We start from the raw sequence: 17,711 nt of genomic DNA on the forward strand, positions 1-17,711 counted from the left end.
ACAATTAGTGTAAATTAAAGCTCAATACCATCACAGAAGCATGGAAATGCAATTTCCATATACATATAAAGTTGCATAGTAAAAAGTAAGCTACGCATACAAAATTAATGATTTATGTTACTGAGCAAAGGAAGCACATACTTAATATTTATAACTCATTTGTGGAATTTAGCGCAGAGCAAATGTGCACAGCACAGCACCTCCCACGGTTTACAAGCGCTACCAGCGACAGCCAGCAGCAAAACACGAATCCACGGCACTTCATGCCACAAGTGTGCAAAGCCAACACTTTGTTGTACGCACTTTGTCAAGGGACGCAGTTGTTGCTGCCGTAAATTTAGAAGAGCATAAAAATTTTAATAACCAACAAAATGCAGAAATACCGGACTCGGAATAAGAAGCAGAGAAAAGCAGTCAAAGCGCTGATATGCCACACGCATGCGCTGCGTCCGCTGAGGAAGTGTGTATTTTGTTTTGATCGGCAGCTTCACGGCGGTGGTGGTGACAACTAAATCTCAGCGGCGCGCAATGTTGCTGCAGCAAGTCATAAATGAAACATCACGCTGCACGCAAATTCACAATGCGAAGGGAAAATGCAAAAGTAGCAATAACAACTAGCAGCTATATAAAATCAATGCAGCAACGGTGGCGACATGAATGACTGTGGAATGACGGTCATAACTGCGCGCCTCCACGACTGCAGCACTGTCAACCGATTTTATAGGCCTACTTAAGCGCAACAATAACAACAGCGAAATAAAAAGATGACAATGCGCTTGACTGTGTAGCCGTGTAGCGTTCACAGATTGTCCCAGATGACAACAGCAAGTCAGCGGAGAGATGGAAAAACAACAAACAAATGTACAGCAAAATGGTCATAAAACGTCTGCCAGCCAAGCAATGCAGCTAAACGGACTAAAGTGTTTGACACTGCAGTTGGATTTTTTCTCAAAAGCCACGCACACACACACACACAACTAGAAGTATACATTTGTAGGGATGTGTGTGCATATGGAAATGCTGATGTGTGCCGTGTCGGGAATTTGTTGCGCGCTTTTTGCTGCACGTTGCAGGTTTTACAACCAATAAAATTGCATTTTTCACATAATACGACAGTGGGTCATAAAAGTGCGCGTACAGCGTGGCAAACAAATGAGCGTTGTAGCTACACATATGCTTATATTTACATATTTGTATGAACATAAAGAAATCTACGTATGCTGTTGTTATGTTTATTTGCATTTTTGCCGCCCTTTAAGCGTTTATGAGCCACAGCGTGTCACACTGTCAGCAATGATGGTGATGTTGGGTGTTGGTTGTAAGCTCAAGCAGCTTCTGCTGGCTCTCAGCAGCTTCACATGCTAACTACTCTACCATAGTTGGCTAGTGTCTAGTACTGAGAGAATACTACTATTTATTACCGTTAGCGCATAAAACAGCATGTGCTCAACAGTTATGTCAAGTTATGGGTAATATTTGGGTAATAATATTATTACTTTTTTCAAATTATTCACAAACTTTTTTATGTTTTTTTCAGATGATAATTTTTATTTCTTTATTTGTTGTAAAAATTAATTTAAATAAATCTAAATAATTTAAAATTCGAATATAGACATTTCCAAGATCAATTTCATATAAATATGTGCCTTTTACTGTGGGTAAAAATAGTAAGACTTTGCTCATAATTTTAAAATCCTTATTTATTCTTCAAAATCTACCCGTTCTCCTAAAGGTAATCCCCTTGACCTCAAAATACACTTGTGCCAACTTTTTTCCACAGATGTTAAAGTAATTTTCCGGAACAGCCTTCAAAGCCCGTAGCGATTCTCGTTTAATGTCTTCAATTGACTTAAAGCGGTTTCCCCGGAGCGGTCGTTTGAGTTTGCTGAATAGTCAGAAGTCACACGGAGCTAAATCAGTCGATATTAGTAGAAAATTTGGCGAAAAACTCACTCGATGCGGTATGGGACGGTGCATTATTATGGTGCAAAAGCCTAGAGTTGTCGGCCCATAATTCCGGCCTCTTTGCGAATAGCTTCGCTCAAACGACGCATGACACTCAAATAATACGTGTATTCGTTGTTGACAGTTTGGTCGGTCGGAAGAAATACGGAGTACACTAGACTTCGAGAATCGGAGAAATGTATAGATCCAAGACTTATCGCCAGTAATAGAATGTTTCGTGATATCCTGGTGGTCGGAAAACATTGTTCCACAGACGTTAACGCGTTTTCAAAAAATTTAGTAATTCTGGAATCAATCGTGTTTTAACTTTTCTTAGGGCCAAAGCATCTTTTAAAATTTAAATAGTATTATAATAACACTTGCAATCATATCTTTATTAACAATATTTTTCTGAACTTTTTGAGTTAAAAAATTTTGTGTCATAAAATATTGGGTAGTCGAAAAAGACTTATTCATATTGCCGTCGTATATCTCCAGCGCTACCAATCACATTGTGTCAATATAATAATCATTATTTTATAGTTAATATTTTGCTTCTCAAAACTTTTGAATATTATACCAGGTTTGTGTAAAAAATATTATTATTTTGTATATAAAACGTTTTTGAAAAAATAAAAAAATGCATTAGGAAGGTGTATAAGCTTCTAGTTTTCTATATAATATTGTAAGTGTTTATTTGAATTAATTTTTTCGAAACTAAAACAGAACAGCATCTTTAAACTCGAATCCACGTTACTTCGAAACTCAAACATATCAGCATTTGTAGAAACACACAAAAAGCGTTTTTTGTTTCATATTTACAAATTTTAAGCAAAAATTGTATATTTTTCCTTATGTATTGCCATAACTAATTTATCAGAAAATACAATTTTATGGCAAGGCTGTCAATAATTCACTCATTAAGAAGTATCCGTTATGAGTAATAAGCTAAAACGGTAATTTATTTTTTCAAAAGCTACATGCTAAGGGCTTCGCCATAACAAATAGGTAGCTCTGCCAGCAACGTTTGCAAATAAAACTGAACTTGTGCTACTGTGGGAAAAGTATATATATTTTTTATACCTTGAATATGATATTTTAAGTTTTTCACGATGTTTGTAACATCCACAAGGAAACGTTGAAAAACCTATAAATATAAAAATGATCATCGTGACGAGCTGAATTGATGCAGCCCTATCTGTCTGTATACGCGCGAGCTACTCTATCAGTTTTTGAGATACTGCTCTAAAATTTTTCAGGTGTTCTCTTCTGCCCAGAATGCTGCTTACTTGACGGAAACGCCGGTATTAGATTACTATAGCATATAGCTGCCATACAAACTGAACAATCGGAATCAAGTGCTTCTATGGAAAAGTTTTTCATTTGACGAGATATCCTCACAAAATTTGTCATGTCTCATTACCTAATGCAATAGTTTAATCTCTAAAGAAATTATTCAGATCGGTTTACTATAGCATATAGCTGCCATACAAACTGACAGTTCAATGTGCTTCTAAGGAATCTTTTTTTTTCTGAAGGGTATTATAGCTTTGTTGCAACATAAGGTAACGTTTTTTTCCTAGTTTTGTTTAACATTAAGATAAACTTTATAAGTTTATTTGCTTGATGGGTTCCAGTGCTGTCAAAATCCGTAGAAAATCGCAAAGCACTAACTGTTAATATAATTACTAAACATGAACACAATATTTTATTGCTTTTTTTGTTGTTGGGCACTCGTTAAGGTAATGCTATTTTTTAGATTTGGTTGCTTATTTAGTTAGCAAGTTGGTAAGGAAGTAGTATTTTTTTTCAATTATGCAAAATGTTTCATTTGTTGTTAAGCAACAGCAAAGCTTCTTAATGGGAAATTAAAATGCAAACAATACATGTACATATATTTGAATTGCGTTATTTTATTTGTTTTAATTAAATCCAATTATAAAGGGTATTAGATTACTCTTCGAAGCGATACGCGCATCTAACCATTGAATATTATCATGGGGAAGGATATAAATATATTATAAAATTATGAAATAATAAAATAATAAATATTGTTTTTTGTTTTTTTAACATAGTATTAGTAACTCTATTAACTTATTTCATTTTCATCTTAGTTTCTTCGATATTTATTTACATGATTTTTTTTGTTTTTTGCAAAATAATTTTTTTTTTTTGATAACCAACTTATACTATAAGGCGCAACTTAATTTATGCATTCCTATTTTCTTAATTAAAAAACAAATTGTATTTTACAGCTTTGTTGCAACCTAAGGCGTATTTTTTAATTACATTTTTTTTTTAATTTTTTTTTTAATTTTTCATAATTTTTTTTTTCAGTTTTATTTAAACCATCATTTATCATTTATTAATAAACGCATTTAAACAAATATTTCATTTTCAGTTAATCAATTATTTGGTCTCTCTAAACTCGCTCCACACTTTAGCTTTGATCGCTTAATGTGCTTATTAATTGACGAAAGCGTCGAGTGCTCAGCATTTGCCTCTTCAACTGGCGCGTGCACCCATTCTGCGTCTTCTCAAAAAATGTATTTATATATTTATTTGCAATTGGAGGCGAGCAAAAGAGCTTTGATCTTTTCGCAAATGGTTTTTTTGAATAACTACTTGAGCTAATTACGTGTGGCGACGAAGATGAAAGGAAAGAGCTGCAAAGGAAAGCGAAAAATTTTAGATAAATATTTGTTTTGCATATATAGGAAAAAGAACAACATTTTACTCCAAAAATACGCCTAAGAATAACAAAGACTATGGTCGGTTGTCATCTACTATAAATGGGATATCCAAAGGTTATGACACTAAGACCATTCTAGTACTGTAAATTGGTACAACCTTTGGGAAGAGTTTATTTAAATTGAGAATGTATTTTTTCTTAACCTTTTGGGTACCGGAACCTGTCTGGATAACAGCTAAAAAGTAAATGCTGGTCCAGCTGCTTTAAACAAGTTCTTTGGACATTTCTTATTTCACACAAAAAGGTAAGCCGACAAACTTCCCACACAAAAAAGCACTCGAAACACATTAACATGTGTAGGAACCAAAGGCTGAGCATAAACTATGCAAGGTGCGTTCCAAAGTAAACAGGACTAATGGTTTTTTCGCCTAAATCAATTTACTTTATTCAAAACAGTCTCCCTCTGCTTCAATACAGCTTTTTGCACGGTCCAAAAAGCATGTCGAAGGAGTATTTTAGCTCGTTGGCCGGTATGGCCGCCAATATGCCGGTGCAAGCCTTTCGAACGTCTACATTACGCTTTCCTTTCATGGGCAAATGCATTTTTCCGAAAAGGAAGAAGTCGCGCGATGCCATATCAGGTGAATACAGGGAGTGGTTAATGGTTAAAATATGATTTTTGGGCAAATAATCGGTAACAAGCGTCCTTTGAATGTTGGATTCAAAGCAATTTTTGGTCGTCAGTCGACATATAGATGGCGCCACCAGGTGGCGCTAGATTCAAAAAGAGTTTACTTTGGAACGCGCCTTGTATTCACATGATTTTAAGAAAAATTATAATTTACTATACTGAAGTTGCTGAAACTGTATAGCTGTAGCAATCAACTTTAATTTAGAACAACAGAGTCTATGATAACCTTAGCAACTTAACTGTTGCCCAATGAAATCAAATACCTTTATAAGCTTTTGATTTAACGAGACCCCAATTTTGCCCCCGGCTGACTGCCTCCTATCAGAAATAATATTTATCATCTACTATTGGATATAACATTGAGCCATGCATATTCCTTTATACATATTTGTGTATGTATGTATAATAGTACATTGGCAAGTGAGCCACAACAATTTTCTGCCACTTCAAATAATAAGGCCACAATAGTGCCACAAACTGAAATCCGATGCAACTTCAACAAAACCAGAGCACTTTTGTAAACAGCAAGCCACATAACGCTTACATATGTATATATATACGTATGTGCTTATAAATGTGTGAGTAAAAGTGTTTGTATATTGGCATGTGTGTACACATGAGTTTGTTAGCACACGCCAACAACCGCCAGACCAACACTAAGGAAGAAGGAAATTTTGGTTTGGCAAATAATCGTAAAGTCAGCCGCAACAAAGCGCCAACAGCGTTAACAAATTTTTAGCCAGAAATTACTTTGACTTATCTCAAATTACGTCTGGTAAAGTGTGAAACTTTCTAGGCAGTGCCACTAAAACAACATATCCAAACACAAACATACAAACATATGGCTAAACATACAGTTATATTTAGTTATATGGATAACCAGAAATGTTTATAGACATTAATGCTCTTGGTGGCACGGACTGCTTCTGATTGTAGCGTGTAGCTTTACTTACGCTAAAACAATGTTCGTGAACTAGCTTCGACTTAACCACCCCTCGCTCACACTAGTTATAAGCAGCAGCAATTTGAGCTGTCAATGTAAAGATTAAATGTGTTGCACAAACTTTTGTACATGAAAAAAGTGCTTGTATGTGTTAGTGTTAGTACTCAACCACACACATATATATGTCGTTACAGACTCCTGCCACTTTCAGCTGCGCCTCCTGTTTCGTTGTTGATAAAAAAAAGGTTCAAAAACATGGCGACTGTCTTAGATGAGCATTTTCGCTATTTGGTAACACCGAAAGTTTAAGAACTTAATATGTAATTATCGTGTATCCTTGGGTTAAATATAAAATACTGCAGAAGTACGAACCTTAAAACCATTTTTTAAGTTCCTCAACAAAATTACTGCGGTCATTTCCTATTAACATATCAAAAAGCCGTATGAAGCAACCAGGGTTATATGAAATTATGGCTTAGCAACTCCGAAACGGTTTCGCTATTTTTTTTTGTTTTTGTGTTTCTCAGAGGGGGAAAAAGATATCGTCATTTTTCCGGACGATCCGTACGATTCGTATTTTTCGCTAAAAATGCACCTCCTGTAGGACCTACCCTAGCAAGACTTGCGGCACAGTACGCCTACATAGTAAACCCTGAGTTCCATCGTCATTGCTTGTATTCGGAACTGCCGTTAGGCATTACAACATTGGGTCAAGCTTAGCCGTTTAGTTCTTCAGTCACGAATTCTCGCCTTAAGTCCGGTTTATCCTTCTGTTTTCTGTCCGTTGGCACTCTTTCCTCCTTAGCTCTTGCATAGCTATAGCTGCCTACTCTCTCGATCTGTCCCAGACCACCTTCGATTAGATTATGTAAGGCACGATATTCACCGGCGTCACTCGGTTGTTAATCAGGTTCTCTACCTCAAAGCTCTCTTTTTCATACTTTGGACTGGAAAGGAGGGAAGCAATTTTTTCCGTGATTGTGTCCATATTTGTAGATGTATTCTCTTTAACAACCATGTTCTGATAAACATTGTGTAAGATTGAAATCAGTTTCCCAATGCTTCCGTTCTACCCGTGCTAGTACGCTTGTCTGTGCGTCCATCTCCTCGTTATTGCTTTGTGCCATTGTTTCTGTCATTCATTTAAGCTCTTTTGTCTTTCCTTCTTCCTCACTTCTTTCATTAAGTGAATGCCAGTTCTTTTTGTTTTATCGCGTACTCGCTTAATTTCCGGTTTCGCTGTTTAAAGCAGGATATCTGCCCTGATTTGTCAAATCAAATCTAAGATTAGAAGAACTTTAACTACTAAGATAAAGTGAGAATTGTCGGCTTGGTTTTCTGAAGCAATATCTGAAAGCAGGTGGTTCATATGCGCCACTGTTATTAATATAGTTTTCCGGATTTCTCCGAGGACAACAAAAAACGTTTAGATCTGGACAGCGATCACCGCCAGTACATTTTTTTCTGTGTCTAATACGTACATTTTTTTTATTTTTGCCCCATCCTATAATTTTTAAAAATATTAGAATTTACAATAAAATTCAATTCTGACCGGCTTTCTTATCAACAAAACAATAACCATTCGTTATGCTCTTTCACAACTGTGGCTATAAATTCCTGAGGAATGTCAAATTTAGATCAGGTACTGGATCATATTATTCACCGCCATTGCTAGAGATTCATATGTATTCCTATGACAAAAGCTCCACCGAAATTAATTTGGTATTTGAAAAACCTACCTTTCTGTAAATGATCATGGAAAACCTATTGAACACTAGTCCTATTCGAAAGCTATATTAAGCTTTATCTCAAATACTTGCCTTTCAGATTGTATATATTTTGTTCTAGATACATATATATATCTTTATACAACCATATAGACAAACTGTTAACCAACACATTTTATAAAGAAATTTTAATAATTCTGTTGAGAATTGCACGAAAAGGTGATCTTTGAACGAAATATGTAGATATTTATTATAATATGAGACATTTAAAAGTGAATTTCACACAAGAAACCTAAAGCTCTATATACCCCCGGAAGTAGCTTGCGATTGACTGCCGCTTCCTCTTTTCCCTTCTTACATTATTTAAATAGAAGCGTTGAAATTCTTCCAGTCAGTTCAGTGCTTTGTGTGGCATTTTTTGCTTTCTTTAAGAAAATAATACCCTTCAATTAGTGTATTTTTCAAGATTAATGTAAAGGATAATAAAACGGATTTGATGGGGTGGAGCAAAAAGCAGTAGTGCAAGCGGAATAAACAAACATTTAATGAGGGGAAAAATGCTATAAATCAGTGGAGTTGAGAGTTTGTGAGTTGTTATTGGACAGTGTAATTTCTGCGTGCTGTCATATTCAGACTAAGCAGACTTGAAGGAGTTGTGGAAATGAATGACTAAAACTTTGGTAACGGTTTACTTGCTGTTAATATAGTATAATAGGTATGATATATGGACTCTGAAAAATAAAGTAATTTAAAATAAGGATTGTTCGAATATATTGACTGGCTTTTGTCAGTTATAGTAATGAACTTGGAAAGTATGAAGAATGAACGGCTTGTTCGACTAAAACCCCTAAAGTTAAAGTATTATGAGTAAAAATCTTTTTATAGTTGGAGATATTCGTACCCGTTTCTAGCATTGATATAATTGAAAATAATTTCTTCAAGTTGAAAACATCTTCTATGCAAATGCATGTCTCTGTACAGAAAAATAATCACAAATATCGGTAGAGTGTCTCCAGATGACGTTTCGTAGGTTCCAAATATAAAACTACATGTACTGATGAGCTTCATCGGAAGCACAGGATGATTCAGAGAGGGGAAAATTATGTGAGGTAATAAATCCCGGTGGCAAGGGCCTCCTAAAAGCCTAGATGTGCCGTAGACAGCCAATCTACCTACCTACCTTCCTCAAGTTCTTTCGTTAGTCGCAATTACTAGCCCGGCACTCTCAAACTTTTTCGTCGAACCCAAGCATTGAACTCTGTGTGACGAAACCTTTTGGGTTAGATTATAGCGCAGATTACAATTATTGTCAAACTCAGCCAAAAAATACACTCAACTGCACACTGGCGTGTAAACAAACATTGACGCACAAACACATACACACAAAGCTAATACGGCGCACCTTTTGAGAAGTGCCGCGTCTGCATAGAACAAAAGCCACGTCTTTACATGCATCATTACACGCCAATACGAAAGTAATTCGACCAAACTTTCAAAGCCATGAAATTGTGCGCATTCTTCTGCAGCTTGTTCGTGCTTTTGTTCCTTATCCTTCAATTTCGCACTGCTGCTGCCGCATTCTAGACACACACACACACATACACGCTTGGGTGTGCGCGTACCTAAACTTGCGCTTATCAATAAGAAAACAAAAGATTGCCGCGCGCGCTAAGAAAACATCGAAAACGTAGCATACCAGCAGGCGCCGGAGCGCTGTATCAGGAAAATGAGACCAAAAGCGAAAAGCGTCAAAGGAGAAGAGTTAAAGTGAGCAAAAATGAGTTTGGCGCACATTGTTGTTGCTACAGACCGATTATTGCTGCTGCTGTTAATTTTATTGAATGCTACTGCCTTAATGTTTGTGTGTGTGTGCCTGGGGTATTTACCTGCTTTTACTTTTCAGCTGAATTACACTTTGCTCCGTTGAATAACTTAATAAATGAGACAGCTTCCTTGGCTTTCTCCAGCCACGCAGTGAGCAAAAAATACTTGAAAATAAATAAAACGGAAACCTTGCTCCTTTTTATTTGTCAGTGTGTGTGTTGCACGGTAGCAGCTTTGTGTGGCAGCTTAACTTTCGCGCTGATAAATTAACTTCATAATATGCAACATTTAGTAAATTTTCCAAAACGCTGCTTGTCTGGCTGATTACGCGACTGGTAGGATTAACCGTTAGGCCGTGTGTGCGCGCACTTTCAAATTTTTCACTCAACCAGACACACACACACTCTAAGAAAGGTTGTCTGGCCTCGAGAAGGCACTTCATTAGCTGACTTATAATTACGACATCAAGGTGCACTTAGAATGTTTGGGGGTAATGCGTGGCGCTGCGCAAGCTAAAGTGATTTAGTGAAGGTGGTGGAGTTTATAAATTTTTAAGTCATTGTTTGGGAGACTCTGTGAATTATAGAAACAAAATAATATAATGAATTTGAAGCTTAGAAAGGAAATATTAAAACTTTATTTTATACATAAAAGTTCGTGTTTTGTCAATTGATGTCACTGCAGTATCTCCAGTGCTACCAATCACATTGTGCCTTACCATATAATGTTGCAAGGTGAGATTTTAAGCTTCATTTAACCAAAAAAAAATTCAATTCGGGGAAGTTGAAAGCAAGTTACAGCTTTTCAAAAATGAGTGCAAATAATGAAGAAATTCGCTATATTTCGAAATTTATTAATATTTGTATATAAAAGGTTCGTGTAGCACAAAAATGGTTTGCTTGCTTCCGTTCTGGAAATTTCGATGTGAAAGATGCACCTCGCTCCCGTCGACCTATCGTTGAAAAAATCGATGAAATAATGGAAAGGATTGACTAGGACCGTAACTTAACATTCATAGCCCAAGCGTGGTGAAGCTGAATAAATGGTCGCAAAGCAAGGATTGACGCCTCGGAAGGTTATGCTGAGTGTTTGGTGGGATTGGAAAGGAAACAACCACTATGAGCCGCTCCGATTTGCCGATTGATTCTACAGTTTTCTGTCAACAACTGATGAGATTGAAGCAAGCAAGATTGAAAAAACGGCCAGAAGTGATCAACAGAAGGGGCTTCGTTTTCCATCAGGACAACGCTAGATCAGACATATCTTTGATGGCTCGGTAAAAACTGGGAGAGCTTGGCTGGGAAGTTTCGACGCATCCACCATATAGCCCTGGCCTTTCACCATCGGACTATCTTTTGTTTCGGTCAATGCAGAACTCTCTTAATAGAGTAAAGTTGGCTTCAAGAAAAGCCTGTGAAAGCTACTTGTCGCAGTGTTTTGTGGAGAAACCAGAAAACTTTTACACTGATGGAATAATGTCTCTACCGTAAAAATGGTAAAAAGTGGTTGATCAGAATGATGCATAGTTAGTTCATTAAAGTTCATTATACATACATACAAAAAAAAAATTTGAATTTTTATTAGGAATACGAAAAGACTTTTTCGACTACCCAATATTAGAAGAGACTTCATGTTGGTGAAGGGGTTTCCAACATATATGAGTATTTGACTGATAAGTTAGTAAGGTATTCATATTATCAGAGTGTGACCTTAGGCTCTCAAGTTGTGAAAACTGTTACGGTCGATGCAGCCAGTATAATCATCATAATTCGAATATACTTATTTCTTATGAACTTCTAAGTAAATACATACTTTTGAGACATTTGAGTTGGTCTCGGATATTACTCTTGTTCCTTATAAAGTAAATTTCGGAAGGTATTAGAGGTCTCGTGCTAGGTGAAAGGCTTGCTGATGCAATCTAAGTACCGATACTGATTAAGAGGGAGAACTGTCATGGTCCTCGTCTCTTCAGCTATACTTGAGCTATATAAAGTTTTTTGAGGAACTGATGGAATTTCAAAATTCTGAAGTTATATTCGCCAAACGAAGGGAATTGAGAGAACAAACGAAGTCTTAAAAACTGAAATATTGCATCAAAGCCGTTCTACTTCTTTTAACAGATTTCTGAAAACAGTGCCTTCAATCTTACTATTTCTTTTTTAGGAAACACTGCTCTCTTTAAGCTCTTCCTTTTCAACATAAACATCAAGAACAAACTTGAAACCATCACGTTTCCTCAGCATATGTCAAATCTGCTTAATGAGAGACACTTTGCAGCTAGCAATTTTTATTACAACAATAGCAACAACAAAGAGGGAAAATGAAAAATAGCGACTACAAGTAATTCCGAGAATCGAGCTCGTACCTCATAACAATAATGAACACGCACACACACACACAAAAGTTGAGCGAATCAATGCCGCTGATGTGAGGCCAACGACGTAGCACTCAAGTAGCAGTGGCAACAGCAAATTGCTGCTAACAACATATATATTTGAGTGCTTCAGTCTTGGAAAAGTGTTGGCTTGAGCTGCAAAATGGCAAATTAACTTGCAACTGTGTTGAACGAACGCGCGGCGCGACAGCACACCAAGCAAGGTCGGCGCAAACGGCAGGAACAAGGAAAGCAAGCAGCACGACGGCGAGCAAATTATGGTGGGGCAGATATGCCAGCAGATTACTGGAGACGCGGCACATATGTGTGTGTATTTGCGGCAGCGTCCAGCAATGACCAAGCAAAGGCGCTGAAGGCAACCAAGCTCTACAAACCGATGTCGGTTCTGCAGTCCATCAGCGTGTCCGTCAGTCAACGTACGAAATGACTAACTGCGCGCAGACACTTTAGCGGCGGCGGTGAGCTCAACAAGCACGTCAGGTTCGCCGAGCACGATTTGTACGAAATGTGCGCATGCGCAGCCACAAAACGCGAAACGCCTGCGAAAGGCAGTGGAAGTGGCGCACTGTGAGCCTGCAGTTGCAGTCGGCTGGACGAGCAGTGATAGAAGTGCTGCGCGCTTGCCTTTGCCGAGGGAGCCGGTGCGGACTGGCGGTGCTGACAGACGGGCAGATGAAATGGTCGATGCGATTGATCACTGCCACAAGTCACAAGAGGCGAAACCTCAAGTACGTGCATATCGAGAATAGCAAGAAGCAGAACAAGCAGCACAACTGGTTATCAAACAGCAATTGCCACGCTGTTGTTGCAAGTTGTGTCTCCACCGCTAACTTGTTCGGCTGACTGCCAGCTACGGCGATCTGCGTGTGAGTGGTGGCCGCGCGCGACTTTCAGGCATGGCTGCGCTAACTAACAAGGAGGTGATATAAATGGTTGGCTGCCTGACTGCCCAGGCAGGCGACTGGTTGCATTCGATGCCGCAGCGGCGACTGCGCTAATAAGCAATTGCCAAATTACCTTCGCGTGAGTAATCGCTCATTCGCCGAGCGACGTGGTCGCAACAACAACACCACAACAACAATAAGAACGCAGCAAGTTTTGCACAAAAAAAAAACAAAAAAAGATGGAATGACGGCTCGTCGAAGTGGCAACAATAACGCCTTGCCGCGCGCAGGAAGTTCTTGCAACAACACATTTTCGGGGCGGAGCTGCATACAACATAGAGTGAAGGGGGCACTTAAGTGTTATTTCTTTTGCTGCTGGTGGTAGGCAGCTTGTTTTTGTTGTTGCTGTGCTCAAACGCTTCAGGTGTTGGTGTTGCACCACCATCAGCAGCAGCACCCAGTAACACCAATCGACGCTGCAACATGGCAGTTGCAGTCGCCATTAGCAGCAACACCAATTTTTGTTGCTGCTGTTGTTGTTTTATGGCCTGTTGCAACTCGTGTGGCAACACGAATATCTCCAAACCCAGTTGCATTTTAAGTGTTACAAGCACACGTAAGTGCAACATAATTTATACGTGCAACATAGGCTGTTGCAAAGAGGCGCTGCCCAAAACAACAAAGCGGCAGTGAAGAAACGTTCAAAATTTTAAGAATATAATTTGAAACTTCTGGTATTTTTGTCTTCCTTTTTGTTGTTAATTTTTGTTTTTGCAGTTTTTTCGCCCAAAATATTTTTCTGTACAAAAATGTTATTGTGTCCAACATATGTGTTGCACGTTCTTACACATGTCTGTATTTGTGTTGCTGACTATTTCTTTTTAACACGATGTGGCATGTAATTTGTGGAAATTACCTCTAATTGAAATTTTTCGCGAATTCGGGAGGCTAATGAGGTAGGGTTGCATTCCGTTTTTGGAGTTTCTTCTTCATATTAATGGCGTGGTAAGTATGGTTTTCTGGTACCTTTTGACACAAAACACTGTTTGTGGATATTTTGATTTTCGTGCCTTTTCGCTGTAAGAGTATTCTATTAGAGTAGAACCTGTTGCAAGGTTGAACTGTCTGATTTTTTTTACTTTGTAGTTTTACGTTTCGTCAAATAAAAAGTTTCTGGATGATCTCTATATGATCGAACGTTAGATAGGGTCAAAATATGGAAGAGAATCCCGAATTTGTTTGTGCTTAGTCGTCTTAGTAAAAGTCGATTACTTAACACTAACCTATACATTGGTTAGTCGAAAGATATCTTTCGTATTTTTTTAATAGATGTCGTTGCAGTCGTATATCTCCAGTGCTACCAATCATGTTGTGTCATACCATATAGTGTTGTAAAGGTGAGATTTTAAGCTTAAGCTTTTAACAAAAGAAAAAAAAATTAATTCGGGAAGTTGAAGAAAACTTGGTCAAAAATGAATGAACAATTTTTGTATGAAAAAGGCAAGAATGCCACGCAAGCCACCAATGAAATTTGTGAAGATTACGGAGACGATGCTGTATCAGTTCGTGTAGCACAACACAAGGCTCGCTTGCTCCGTTCTGGAATTTTCGAAATTTCGATTAACGCAGATAAAAGTTTTACACTGATGTGATAATGTCTCTACTGAAGTAAAGGCAAAAAGTGGTCGACCAAAAAGGTATATATTTGTTTATTTATTTTTTAGAAAAAATATAAAAAAATATGTTGAAGTTTGATTACATAGAACTACGAAAAGACTTTTAAGATCTTTCCACTATTCTTGACATGCTTTTAGCTTGTTTTTCACCATACAGTCTCTACAAGAGGCAACCGTTAAGATCTTTAATCTCATTCAAATTAGACAAAGATCGTCTAGAAGCCTTGGAGCTATTATCGAAGCAACGTCATGTGACTTTAGCAAGGTGTATATATTGCGCAGTGAATCTCTTTTACAATCTTTCGGAAACGCACTACTTTCACCACTTCCTTCAGCCATCCCAGCCACCATTCCGAGGTACTCTTTATTCGCGTATTTTTTGAACCAAATGAATTTTATTATGCATTATTCAGCTGGTAATCTCCATAATAAGCTGCATCCTGCATCCTGTATGCCTCCATATTGCAGTGACATATTTTTTCCATGCAATAAATATTTTCTTACTCTCATATGCATTACTTCTACTTCGTATTTAATGCATTTTCCCTGCTTTCTTTATACCTAGGCACACACGCCACAGCATATATTATTTTCAAAGAAACCTCGAATGAACTGAAAACTTAATTAAAACGCTTAAATTAAACTTCCGCAACGGATGGCGAGCGCTTGAGTGGAAAACGAAGTGGTGGCGCTGCAACGGGGCGGCTTTTCTGCGGTGTCACATGAAGAGCGTCGATCCACATAATAGCAGACATACATATTGTCATATAACCATACATAATTTGTTGTTGCCACCAGCGGCTATTTTCACTTTCTTTCGACTCGCGGCTGCATTGCGTTTCACTTGCTGATTTTATTAACAATTTATGCAATAATAAAAAGTGGTGTGGGGCCATATAGTACATTCCTGTTCGTTGTTGCAAGAAAAATTACAGACTTTGTTTTGGCATACAAATCTTATGCTGTACAAAAGTAGCACTGAGTGTTAATTGTTGGATCAAAATAGTTGTGGCACTGCTTTCAAATACCTAACCTACAGACTTTCCCATGGTACCACCTAATTAAGTATTGCTTCGTGGAAACGTGTATGTGTATATTGGTATTCCACGAGATCTTTTGTTACCAATACAGCCCCACAGATGGACTCGTTGAATGATTTTTTCTCTGCCGTTAAATTTTTTATGAAAAATTTGAAAGGAAATATTTATTTTGCGTTAAGATCTCTTCCTCTTTCCTACTCTTTTACAAGTTTGGAAAACTTGTTTCTATCGCTTTTCGATTTTATGATAAAAGAGCACTTTGACTTTACAAGAAAGTGGAGTATAATCCATATTCACAAAAACTGCTCCAAATAAGATTAACTCTTGGAGCACCTTGTTGCTTGAGGCTGGGACACATGACGTAACTAAGACAACAACGTAACTAACCAGTGATGTAAAGAGAAATAAATTTCAAAGGGGTTTTCTGTTTCACATCATGCTAAAAAATGGATGAGAGGGACGAAAATAGTCAGTGCTGCCGAAGTATATATTCTTTTCATTCTTTAAAATAATGCACTGCGTTTGAACCCCTAAAAACTCATTTGTGTACGCCCCTGCAACCAACTTCTCACACAGCACACTTAATGAAATTAAATGCAGACCATAACGTAGGTACAGAGCAGGCAACAAAATCCCGGCGTGTGTCCCTTGGAAAGCAGAAATGCAAAAGCTAGATGGCAAGTCATGAGATATGTTGAATACAGAGAGAGAATTAAATAATTTCCAAGAAAAAAGTAGGGAATTTATCCCTGTGCCACCCAGCTCTGACTAGGCTGCCGACTAGCTTGTTCGGCACGCTGAGCTATATTCTCTCCCCGCTGTCGGCCATAAACGGTGGTGTCAATTTAAAGCCAATTCAATTTGAGCAACGCATAAAAAACCGTTACGTACAACAACAAGTTATGCGGGCAATATGTGAGCCAGTTTTTAAAGCGGCAAAGCGCGCGCACTTGTTGACTTCAGGGCAATGCATGTGGCAAATAAATAAGTTCGCGTAGACTTCATTTCGCACTGCAGCTGTGTAATAAAATGTGGATTTTTATGTTAATATGGTTGGCAACATTGTTCGAATTTTTGCTGCGTGCATATTTTTTCCCAGCTTCAGTGAACTTTCTTACGCACTTACATGTGAGTAAATATTCATAAGCCCCTTTACCGCTGCTCCCACCCATTTCTGCTGCTGCGCCACCAATTATATTGCTTGCAACATTTGCTGTCGTCGCACAATGTGATAAGAATAATGTGCGGCAACAACGACAACTACAACGACAATCGCAATTACAATTACATTTGCAATTACTGCATGACAACAAGCGACGTAATAATGCTCGCAATTGCAGCTGGCAACTGGCAGTCGGCCATTTGGTTACTTGGCCGTTGTATAATAACACGCTCGTATTGTTGCAAGCCAACTGACCCAATTCCGGTAGCCATAATGTATGTAGAAAAAAGTTCAAGTTAATAGCTGACTGTGCTGTTGGCAATAAGACGACGTGCACACACGCACATACGCACATTATTATTTTCATATATTTTCCAAGCCATGACCCATTCAGTTGTGTTGTATGGAATATGTATTATATAATGCATTCATATTTGCTGCAGCGACAATGACTAACAAATAAGGCGACAAATACAAGCAAGTAAGTAGGCTTGAATTATTGCTGAGCGCGGCAGGACACAGGATTCGCATTGCAGTGGCTATGGCTTGGTGCCATTGAAGGCATCTTTGCGATGGTTCAGTATTAATAAGGTCTTTATACTAATATAGAAATATTAACAACATCGATTGGGTCATAGAAAGTGCTAAGTACCTTTTGGCGCCAGAAGTAGTAGCGTCTTGTACGCGAATCCTGATCTTCTGCTTTGAACTCAACATCTCCTGAAGTACATAA

Source organism: Bactrocera neohumeralis, chromosome 4 (assembly GCF_024586455.1).
Source record: "Bactrocera neohumeralis isolate Rockhampton chromosome 4, APGP_CSIRO_Bneo_wtdbg2-racon-allhic-juicebox.fasta_v2, whole genome shotgun sequence".
Taxonomy (NCBI): Eukaryota; Metazoa; Arthropoda; class Insecta; order Diptera; family Tephritidae; genus Bactrocera; species Bactrocera neohumeralis.